Source organism: Choloepus didactylus, chromosome 7, assembly GCF_015220235.1.
Source record: "Choloepus didactylus isolate mChoDid1 chromosome 7, mChoDid1.pri, whole genome shotgun sequence".
In the NCBI taxonomy this organism is placed as follows: Eukaryota; Metazoa; Chordata; class Mammalia; order Pilosa; family Megalonychidae; genus Choloepus; species Choloepus didactylus.
In genome coordinates, this window is record NC_051313.1 from 114386706 (window position 1) to 114399105 (window position 12400).

The window sequence follows — 12400 nt, forward strand, 5'->3', positions numbered from 1 at the left end:
TTTTAACGTTGAATGTAAATGGATTAAACTCCCCAATTAAAAGATATAGATTCGCAGAATGGATCAAAAAAAAATGAACCATCAATATGTTGCATACAAGAGACTCATCTTAGACACAGGGACACAAAGAAACTGAAAGTGAAAGGATGGAAAAAAATATTTCATGCAAGCTACAGCCAAAAGAAAGCAGGTGTAGCAATATTAATCTCAGATAAAATAGACTTCAAATGCAGGGATGTTTTGAGAGACAAAGAAGGCCACTACATACTAATAAAAGGGGCAATTCAGCAAGAAGAAATAACAATCGTAAATGTCTATGCACCCAATCAAGGTGCCACAAAATACATGAGAGAAACATTGGCAAAACTAAAGGAAGCAATTGATGTTTCCACAATAATTGTGGGAGACTTCAACACATCACTCTCTCCTATAGATAGATCAACCAGACAGAAGACCAATAAGGAAATTGAAAACCTAAACAATCTGATAAATGAATTAGATTTAACAGACATCTACAGGACATTACATCCCAAATCACCAGGATACACATACTTTTCTAGTGCTCACGGAACTTTCTCCAGAATAGATCATATGCTGGGACATAAAACAAGCCTCAATAAATTTAAAAAGATTGAAATTATTCAAAGCACATTCTCTGACCACAATGGAATACAATTAGAAGTCAATAACCATCAGAGACTTAGAAAATTCACAAATACCTGGAGGTTAAACAACACACTCCTAAACAATCAGTGGGTTAAAGAAGAAATAGCAAGAGAAATTGCTAAATATATAGAGACGAATGAAAATGAGAACACAACATACCAAAACCTATGGGATGCAGCAAAAGCAGTGCTAAGGGGGAAATTTATAGCACTAAACGCATATATTAAAAAGGAAGAAAGAGCCAAAATCAAAGAACTAATGGATCAACTGAAGAAGCTAGAAAATGAACAGCAAACCAATCCTAAACCAAGTACAAGAAAAGAAATAACAAGGATTAAAGCAGAAATAAATGACATAGAGAACAAAAAAACAATAGAAAGGATAAATATCACCAAAAGTTGGTTCTTTGAGAAGATCAACAAGATTGACAAGCCCCTAGCTAGACTGACAAAATCAAAAAGAGAGAAGACCCATATAAACAAAATAATGAATGAAAAAGGTGACATAACTGCAGATCCTGAAGAAATTAAAAAAATTATAAGAGGATATTATGAACAACTGTATGGCAACAAACTGGATAATGTAGAAGAAATGGACAATTTCCTGGAAACATATGAACAACCTAGACTGACCAGAGAAGAAATAGAAGACCTCAACCAACCCATCACAAGCAAAGAGATCCAATCAGTCATCAAAAATCTTCCCACAAATAAATGCCCAGGGCCAGATGGCTTCACAGGGGAATTCTACCAAACTTTCCAGAAAGAACTGACACCAATCCTACTCAAACTCTTTCAAAACATTGAAAAAAATGGAACACTACCTAACTCATTTTATGAAGCTAACATCAATCTAATACCAAAACCAGGCAAAGATGCTACAAAAAAGGAAAACTACCGGCCAATCTCCCTAATGAATATAGATGCAAAAATCCTCAACAAAATACTTGCAAATCGAATCCAAAGACACATTAAAAAAATCATACACCATGACCAAGTGGGGTTCATTCCAGGCATGCAAGGATGGTTCAACAGAAGAAAAACAATCAATGTATTACAACACATTAAAAACTCAAAGGGGAAAAATCAATTGATCATCTCAATAGATGCTGAAAAAGCATTTGACAAAATCCAACATCCCTTTTTGATAAAAACACTTCAAAAGGTAGGAATTGAAGGAAACTTCCTCAACATGATAAAGAGCATATATGAAAAACCCACAGCCAGCATAGTACTCAATGGTGAGAGACTGAAAGCCTTCACTCTAAGATCAGGAACAAGACAAGGATGCCCGCTGTCACCACTGTTATTCAACATTGTGCTGGAAGTGCTAGCCAGGGCAATCCGGCAAGACAAAGAAATAAAAGGCATCCAAATTGGAAAAGAAGAAGTAAAACTGTCATTGTTTGCAGATGATATGATCTTATATCTAGAAAACCCTGAGAAATCAACGATACACCTACTAGAGCTAATAAACAAATTTAGCAAAGTAGCGGGATACAAGATTAATGCACATAAGTCAGTAATGTTTCTATATGCTAGAAATGAACAAACTGAAGAGACACTCAAGAAAAAGATACCATTTTCAATAGCAACTAAAAAAATCAAGTACCTAGGAATAAACTTAACCAAAGATGTAAAAGACCTATACAAAGAAAACTACATAACTCTACTAAAAGAAATAGAAGGGGACCTTAAAAGATGGAAAAATATTCCATGTTCATGGATAGGAAGGCTAAATGTCATTAAGATGTCAATTCTACCCAAACTCATCTACAGATTCAATGCAATCCCAATCAAAATTCCAACAACCTACTTTGCAGACTTGGAAAAGCTAGTTATCAAATTTATTTGGAAAGGGAAGATGCCTCGAATTGCTAAAGACACTCTAAAAAAGAAAAACGAAGTGGGAGGACTTACACTCCCTGACTTTGAAGCTTATTATAAAGCCACAGTTGCCAAAACAGCATGGTACTGGCACAAAGATAGACATATAGATCAATGGAATCGAATTGAGAATTCAGAGATAGACCCTCAGATCTATGGCCGACTGATCTTTGATAAGGCCCCTAAAGTCACCGAACTGAGCCATAATGGACTTTTCAACAAATGGGGCTGGGAGAGTTGGATATCCATATCCAAAAAAATGAAAGAGGACCCCTACCTCACCCCCTACACAAAAATTAACTCAAAATGGACCAAAGATCTCAATATAAAAGAAAGTACCATAAAACTCCTAGAAGATAATGTAGGAAAACATCTTCAAGACCTTGTATTAGGAGGCCACTTCCTAGACTTTACACCCAAAGCACAAGCAACAAAAGAGAAAATAGATAAATGGGAACTCCTCAAGCTTAGAAGTTTCTGCACCTCAAAGGAATTTCTCAAAAAGGTAAAGAGGCAGCCAACTCAATGGGAAAAAATTTTTGGAAACCATGTATCTGACAAAAGACTGATATCTTGCATATACAAAGAAATCCTACAACTCAATGACAATAGTACAGACAGCCCAAATATAAAATGGGCAAAAGATATGAAAAGACAGTTCTCTGAAGAGGAAATACAAATGGCCAAGAAACACATGAAAAAATGTTCAGCTTCACTAGCTATTAGAGAGATGCAAATTAAGACCACAATGAGATACCATCTAACACCGGTTAGAATGGCTGCCATTAAACAAACAGGAAACTACAAATGCTGGAGGGGATGTGGAGAAATTGGAACTCTTATTCATTGTTGGTGGGACTGTATAATGGTTCAGCCACTCTGGAAGTCAGTCTGGCAGTTCCTTAGAAAACTAGATATAGAGCTACCATTCGATCCAGCGATCGCACTTCTCAGTATATACCCGGAAGATCGGAAAGCAGTGACACGAACAGATATCTGCACGCCAATGTTCATAGCAGCATTATTCATAATTGCCAAGAGATGGAAACAACCCAAATGTCCTTCAACAGATGAGTGGATAAATAAAATGTGGTATATACACACGATGGAATACTACGCGGCAGTAAGAAGGAACGATCTGGTGAAACATATGACAACATGGATGAACCTTGAAGACATAATGCTGAGCGAAATAAGCCAGGCACAAAAAGAGAAATATTATATGCTACCACTAATGTGAACTTTGAAAAATGTAAAACAAATGGTTTATAATGTAGAATGTAGGGGAACTAGCAGTAGAGAGCAATTAAGGAAGGGGGAACAATAATCCAAGAAGAACAGATAAGCTATTTAACGTTCTGGGGATGCCCAGAAATGACTATGGTCTGTTAATTTCTGATGGATGTAGTAGGAACAAGTTCACTGAAATGTTGCTATATTATGTAACTTTCTTGGGGTAAAGTAGGAACATGTTGGAAGTTAAGCAGTTATCTTAGGTTAGTTGTCTTTTTCTTACTCCCTTGCTATGGTCTGTTTGAAATGTTTTTTTTATTGTATGTTTGTTTTCTTTTTAACTTTTTTTTTTGATACAGTTGATTTGAAAAAAGAAGGGAAAGTTAAAAAAAAAAAAAAAAGAAAAAAGACAAACAAGGAAAAAAAAAAAAAAAAGATGTAGTGCCCCCTTGAGGAGCCTGTGGAGAATGCAGGGGTATTCGCCTACCCCACCTCCATGGTTGCTAACATGACCACAGACATAGGGGACTGGTGGTTTGATGGGTTGAGCCCTCTACCATAAGTTTTACCCTTGGGAAGACGGTTGCTGCAAAGGAGAGGCTAGGCCTCCCTGTATTTGTGCCTAAGAGTCTCCTCCTGAATGCCTCTTTGTTGCTCAGATGTGGCCCTCTCTCTCTGGCTAAGCCAACTTGAAAGGTGAAATCACTGCCCTCCCCACTACGTGGGATCAGACACCCAGGGAAGTGAATCTCCCTGGCAACGTGGAATATGACTCCCGGGGAGGAATGTAGACCCGGCATCGTGGGATGGAGAACATCTTCTTGACCAAAAGGGGGATGTGAAAGGAAATGAAATAAGCTTCAGTGGCAGAGAGATTCCAAAACGAGCCGAGAGATCACTCTGGTGGGCACTCTTACGCACACTTTAGACAACCTTTTTTAGGTTCTAAAGAATTGGAGTAGCTGGTGGTGGATATCTGAAACTATTAAACTACAACCCAGAACCCATGAATCTCGAAGACAGTTGTATAAAAATGTAGCTTATGAGGGGTGACAGTGGGATTGGGAATGCCATAAGGACCAAACTCCACTTTGTCTAGTTTATGGATGGATGTGTAGAAAAGTAGGGGAAGCAAACAAACAGACAAAGGTACCTAGTGTTCTTTTTTACTTCAATTGCTCTTTTTCACTCTAATTATTATTCTTGTTATTTTTGTGTGTGTGCTAATGAAGGTGTCAGGGATTGATTTAGGTGATGAATGTACAACTATGTAATGGTACTGTAAACAATCGAAAGCACAATTTGTTTTGTATGACTGCGTGGTATGTGAATATATCTCAATAAAATGATGATAAAAAAAGAAAAATAAAAAAATAAAATACATAAATGGTAATGATAAATCAGTGGTTTTGGACTTAGTGTTAAATATGTAATTTTTGACAAGAACTACATAAAGGTGGGGGAATGGAGGAGTATAGGAACATAGTTTATGTGTCCTATTGAAGTTAAGTTGGTATCAAAGAAAAGCAAGATTGTTATAGATTTAAGAGGTCAAATTTAAGCCCCATAGTAAACACAAAGAAAATTTGTGTCAGAGAATATGACCATAGAGATGAAAAGTAGAGTATGGGTTACGAGAAGTGGGGGAAGGGGCAATGGGGAGTTAAGAAATGAGTGTAGGGTTTCTGTTTGGGGTGAAGGGAAATTTCTAGTAATGGATGGTGGGAAGGTAATGGCATTGCAACATTCTAAATGTGATTAATCCCACTAATGGAATGCTAGAGAGGGGTTCGAATGGGAAGATTTAGGCTGTATATATGTTTACACAAGTGAAAAAAAAAAAAAAAAAGACAGTCTAAATAGATAATGACAATTAAATGCCAAGGATGATCCTGGATGGGATCTGAGGATGAAGGAGAGGAGGCTCAAAGGGACACAGTTGGGACATAAGGAAAAAAAAAGGAAATATAGAATGTAAGCTTTGTGTCAATGTTGAATTTCTTGAACTTCTTAGCTGCGCTTAACGGGATGCATAAAAGAATGCTCTTGTTCATGGGAAATGTATGTGTGAAATATACTTTCCTTCAAGGATGTGTGCAGCTTGCTCTCATATGTTCAGAAGACAGAGCAATAGATGATGGATGATAGGGAGGGAGGGAAAAAAAGAAATGGTGGTATGACAGGATGTTAAAGTTGGTGGATCAGGGTATCGGGGGAGGGAGGTCGGGGTATGCTGGAGTTCTGTGTATGAGGTTTGTATTGTTTTCACAACTGTTCCTGTAAGTTTGAATTTATTTCAAAATAAAATTAAAAAAAAAAAAGAGAGAGCACAGTAAAACTCTTAGAAGATAATGTAGGGAAACATCTTCAGGACCTAGTAATGGGAGGTACCTTCTTACACCTTACACCCAAAGCACAAGAAACAAAAGAAAAAATAGATAAACGGGAACTCCTCAAAATCAAAAGCTTCTGTGCCTCAAAAAACTTTGTCAAAAAGGTGAAGAGATGGCCAACTCAATGGGAGAAAATATTTGGAAACCACGGATCTGATAAGAGACTAATTTCCTGCCTAAATGAAGAAATGCTACGTCTCAATAACAGAAGTACAAACAGCCCAATTATAAAATGGGCAAAAGATGTGAAAAGGTATTTTTCCAAAGAGGAAATACAAATGACTAAAAAACACATGAAAAAAATCTTCATCTTCACTAGCTAAACCACAGTAAGATACAATCTCACACCAATAAGAATGGCTGCATTTAAACAAACAGGAAACGATAGGTGCTGGAGAGGAGGTAGAGAAATTGGAGCTCCTATTCATTGCTGGTGGGAATGTAAAATGGTACAGCTGCTGTGGAAGACAGTTTGTTGATTTCTCAGAAAACTAGATATTGAATTACCCTACGATCTGGCACTTTCACTTCCTGGTATATACCCAGAAGATCTGAAAGCAGTGACATGAACAGACATTTGTACACTGATGTTCATAGCTGCATTGTTCACAGTTTCCAAGAAATGGAAACAATCCAAGTGTCCTTCAACAGATGAGTGGATAAACAAAATGTGGGTTTTGTTTTTGTTTTTGTTTTTTTTGAAACAGACCCCAAGATCAAAGTCCCCTTGAGAAAACATCAACTAGATATGTCCCCTTTGCTCATAAATTGACATCCCTTTTCAACATGAACAGATTAGGGTGGTCACTGCCTAGACATCCCTGAAGATAGGGAAAGTGATTAAACTAGAAAAAGGGCTAGCAACAGACAAGATGGAATTTAACAAAGGATTATGAATACTGAATATTTATATAATTTTATTTTTCTGAGTTGCTAGGGTACTAGAATAGCTAGAAGGAAAGAATTGAAATGGTGGAACTTTAACCCACAGCATTCTTTGAAATTTTCTCTATAGCTACTTATTAAATTATAATTTGAAAGTTAACACCTTCCCATATATATGTTATATTTTACAATAAGGAACTAACTGAAATTATGGAACTGTAGCCCATAACATTCTTTGAAATCTCTAACTACTTGTTAAATTGCACTTGGAAAGTTAGCACTTTTATGTATATATGTTATATTCTACAATTAAAAAGTATGATTTTAAAAAAAGAATGAAGAAGCAAGAGGTTATTGGAATAAAGAGAGGAAGAGGGAGTGATTAGAGTTTTAGAGGTGGGGGGGTGGAAGGAAGATTAGGTATTTTGTAAGTAGGAATTTATTCTAAGAAATTAAGTCAAAAGGAGGGGGAGATGCCCTGTGCACACAGTTCTTTGCCTTGTAACCAAAGATAAATGAGGAGGAAATGAAAACAATATGAAGGTTTAAACATGAGGTGGTAGTTACACAAATTATGGTGTGTGGTTTATAAACTTGATGAACACATTATGCCATGAAAAAGTGTGGAAATCATGAATTGTAACAAATGAAGGACACTAATACAAGGTGTTAATAATAAGGCAGTATATGGGAACTCTAATGCATGATTTTTTCTGTAAAGCTATAACTTCTCTAATAATATTTTTTAAAAAGTGTTGGAAGCTACATAGCACATGGAAAAGGTTTATGAATGATGTACACAGAGGAGAAAGTAGAATGCAAAATACCATTGCTTGATTTCAATAAAAGTGCATTAAAATGTGTGGTCAAAGACTGGAAGAAAACATGGGAAATTAAGCAATTTTCGTTAGATGGTAGAATTAGAGACCTTTTAATTTTGGAGTTTTTTTTAATGCTGCCATAGTTTTATTATTATGAAATTTATCAGTCATGCAATGAACCAGGGGTTGGCATGCATTTTTATAACGGACCAGATAGTAAATATGTTAGGTTCTGCAGGCTCTGCGATCTCTGCTGCAACTACTCAACTCTGCCACTGTAGCGTGAAAACAACCATAGATAATACGTAAATGAATGAGCATGGCCGTGTTGCCATAAACTGTATTTATGGGCATTGAAATTTGAATTTCATTTAATTTGTCTACAGCATGAAATGCTGCTCTTCTTTCCATTTTCTTTCAACAATTTTAAAATGTAAAGACCGTTCTTAGCTCATAGCCCATAGAAAAACAGACAGCATGCCAGATTTCACAGGTGGAAATTTGCCAACCCCTGCAATAAACAATAAAAGACAGATAATATATACACATATACCCATAACCCAGACTAAGAAACAAAAAAACCTTAAGATACAATTAAAATCTCCATTTTATTCCTCCTGATCCCATTCCCTTCCCTCTCTCCAGTAGAAAACACTCTCCTGAGTTTTGTGTTAGCATTCCCATGCATGTGGTAAACTTGTACTATATATTCAATTATCCATAAACAACATGTTTTTCATGTTTGAAACTTTATAAATAGTATCACACTGTATGTATGCTTCAGCAACTGGCTTTTTTCACTCAACATTTTATTAATACATGGAGCTGTAGTTTATTCACTTTAATGGCTACGTAGTGTTCCACCATGTGAATATTCCTCAGTTGTTTCCAGTTGTTTATTTTGAACAGTGCTGCTGTCAAGATTCTTTTACACATTATCAGGTGCAACATTTTCTCTAGAGCAATCTTTTTCAAATTACAATTAGTCAACTATTAGGCAGCTAAAATAAATTTAAAGCTTGGGACCTTTAATGTAATTAAATAGACAGGAATAGGAAAGATTGCAGTGTGTAGCATGTATTAGGGATAGGTACTGTTTTGCAAAATTTTTATTTCAGCTTTATAAACACTTATACATATGTAGGTGTCTGATGCATATATGAGCGTGTATATATACAATTGGCAGGGACATTTGAAATCATTTTACAGATGAGGAGACTGATGTTCAGAGAGAGGAAGAGACTTGCCCAAGTACCCCCAGCTAGTAAGTGGCAAAGATAAATAGGAACCCAGGGTTCTTTTCTCTTGATCTAGTGCTCCTTTGATACAAAAGAATTACCCGGAACACATTTTGATATTAGGGTTGAGAGACAGAATGAAGGAAGGAAGGAAAGGACTTCCTTAAAGGTGAAAAAGTAGCATAAAAACTGTTATGACTTTGCCTCAGGTTGGCCTCAGTTTAATGCAGCACAGCACCAGATCATTGCCAGACTCTGTAAATACGAATTAATCCAGGTAACCAGCCGGAGCGGCGGCGGGAGCGACTGTACAGCTGTGGCGCCAGGAGCAGCCACTCTGCGGGAGCGCGAGGCGGAGGGAGACGGTGGCCGCGCGAAACCGGTGACAGCGCTAGAGGTACTAGAGGTACTAGATTTTGACAACTTTGCACCATGCATGAGTATAAGCTAGTTGTTCTTGGCTCAGGAGGTGTTGGAAAGTCTGCTCTGACCGTGCAGTTCGTTCAAGGAATTTTTGTTGAAAAATATGATCCAACAATAGAAGATTCTTATAGAAAGCAAGTTGAGGTAGATGCACAACAGCTTATGCTCAAAATCTTGGATACTGCAGGAACGGAACAATTTACACAATGAGGAATTTGTATATGAAAAATGGACAAGGCTTTGCATTAGTTTATTCCATCATTGCACAGTCCACATTTAATGATTTACAAGATCTGAGAGAACAGATTCTTCAAGTAAAAGACACAGATGATGTTCCAATGATTCTGGTTGGTAATAAGTGTGACTTGTAGGACGGAAGAAGTGTGGGAAAGGAGCAGGGTCAAAATCTAGCAAAATAATGGAACAACCGTGCATCCTTAGAATCTTCTGCAAAATCAAAAATAAATGTTAATGAGATCTTTTATGACCTAGTATGGCAAATTAACAGAAAAACTCCAGTGCCTGGGAAGGCCCACAAAAAGACATCATGTCAGCTGCTTTAATGTACTAAATGCATTGTAGCTCTGAGCCAGGTCTGAAGAACTGTTGCCCAATTCAACAGTGCCAGCATTCCAATTTTGTTACACCTGCCAACATCTTAAATGGACTTCCCTATGGTGGTACCCTTTAAGAGGCAAATGAAAGCTACTATGTCTGTTTGCACATTCTAATCTCCAGTTTCACAGGAGAGATTTTTACTTATATAATAGTCCTAGAGAATGCAACTGGTAAAACCAGAGGCTACATCCAGTATTACTGCTTAAGAGACATTCTTCATCCACCAATGTTGCACATGTATGAAAATGGTGTACTGTATACTTTAACACACCCTATAAACTTTGTATTGGAGAGTACAATAATGTAAATCCTAAATGCACCACTATTTTAGCTTAATAAAAGAAAGTCCAAAGAGCTCCTAAAATATATATATATATAAATTAATCCATTCATCCAGCTAGTTGTTATTGACCATCTACCATATTCCAGGCATGAAACTATATTAAGAGTTGTTTACAGTCCCTGTCCTCAACAAATGCATAGTCTCATAGGGGAGTCAGGCTAGGAAGTAAGGCAGTGTGACAAGTGATGAAAATAGAGATGTGTACATGTCCTAAGAAAACACAGAATGTGGCATGGTCTGCTCTGCTTGGGAAGCTGGAGAAGCTCTTGCAGGATGAGTAGGAGTTTACCAGGTAAACAGTGAGGGAAAAGCATCCTAGGCAGAATGAATAACATCTGTGGATCTATGGAGCTTCCACAAGCGAAGTTGCATTTGAGAAACCATGTAAGAGATGCCTCACTAAGATTTCTCAACCATTTACTAGGTTCAGTGCATCTCTTTGCTTGAAGGCTCTTCACCCCAACTCCCAAGAGCTGCAGAAAGCCATGCTTCCCACACACACTCATCACATACTGTAAGTGCCTAGGAATTTAACACCTTCTAGGGCAGCCCTTCATCAATGACTCTCCGGAGTTGATGTATAAACACACCAGCTCCCTCACCCATCACGTGGGATAATTCTGTGGTGTAGGTGTCCCAGAGTTCTGTTTTGTTTTGTTTTTTCTTTTTCTTTTTCTCTGCAGGTTTAAGCTCCTTTGGTAGTTGACTTAATAGCACACCATTTATTAGCTGCTTTCCTTCCCTGTATCACTTCCACCCCTTCCCCATTGGTGTTTCCATCAACTCCCAAGTAAACTATTTGCACTCAAATCCTTGTCTCAGCATCAACTTCTGGGAGAACCCAAGCTAAAATAAATCATAAGTAGCTCTACATTGTAAGGGCAAAGCATGCAAATAATAGGGTGCAGTGACAGGAGACATTGGGGCAGGGACCTATCATGGAGCGCTTCTAATGCCATATCAGGATGGCATAACCTTTTCCTCTAGGAGATGGGACAGTCATTGAAAGTTTAATCAGAGACATGCATTGTAGAAAGATAACTTTGGTCACATATCTAACCATTAAATGGCTTCTGCTACACTTAGAATGAAATCCAAACTCCTAAATATGACCTAGAAGATCCTGCACCATCTGGCCGCTGCCCGCCTCCCCATCCTCTGAGAAATATGTGTTGGATTGGCAATTGTGGGGGTTACTGTTGACCCTAATGGCACAGAAGGGTCAAAAGCCAGATGAAGATTGTGGTAGATTGGATTATTGTTCTCAGTTCTCCACACCCTCTTGCCGCATGACATTGCTGGAGGTTTATTTCCCTGCTAGACTCTTTTGGCTAATGGAATATGGACAAAAGTGACAGTGTGCCTTACGAGGTATCAGATGTTTCCACCCTTGCACTCCTGACATTCACCATGAGAAGAACAAGCAGCTCCCCAGGTCTGGGGAGCTGCTTGTTCAAGGAAGATGAGAGACAGTGGAGCAGACGAAAGCCCAAACTGAAGCCTGGAGCCAAACCTAAAGCAAAGTCACCCCAGCTAACCGCAGACCCATAAATGAGATAAAGAGATGCTTGTGATTATAAGCCACTGGATTTTTGCATGGCAATAGCTGACTAATACAGGAATGAAGTGGAGAAGTGGAAGAGAAAAGTGAGCTGAGTGTATTCTTGCAAGAAACTTAACTGTGAAGGGAGTGAGACTAATGGATACCTATTTTCTTGTGGTTTTTTAGCTGCCCACAATATGAACCCCTTTTCCACATCTGGAGAATTCCTCATTCCATGAATCTTTATGAGTAGTAGAGCCTACCTTCCAGTATTTTAGCTGAAAATGCCGGCTACCTACTTTCTCACCCTTCTTTGTGAACTAAGTTGTGGACACATGTTGTAGGCTCTGC

At 37.9% G+C, this 12400-nt stretch overlaps 1 protein-coding gene and 1 pseudogene across 2 annotated transcripts in view; both read left to right on the forward strand.

Moving 5' to 3' along the window:
• LOC119539866 (transmembrane protein 217-like) overlaps positions 1-12400 on the forward strand; it is a 39924-nt gene that overhangs the window by 11724 nt on the left and 15800 nt on the right. The window lies entirely within an intron of this gene.
• Positions 9555-10161, forward strand: LOC119539867 (annotated as a pseudogene).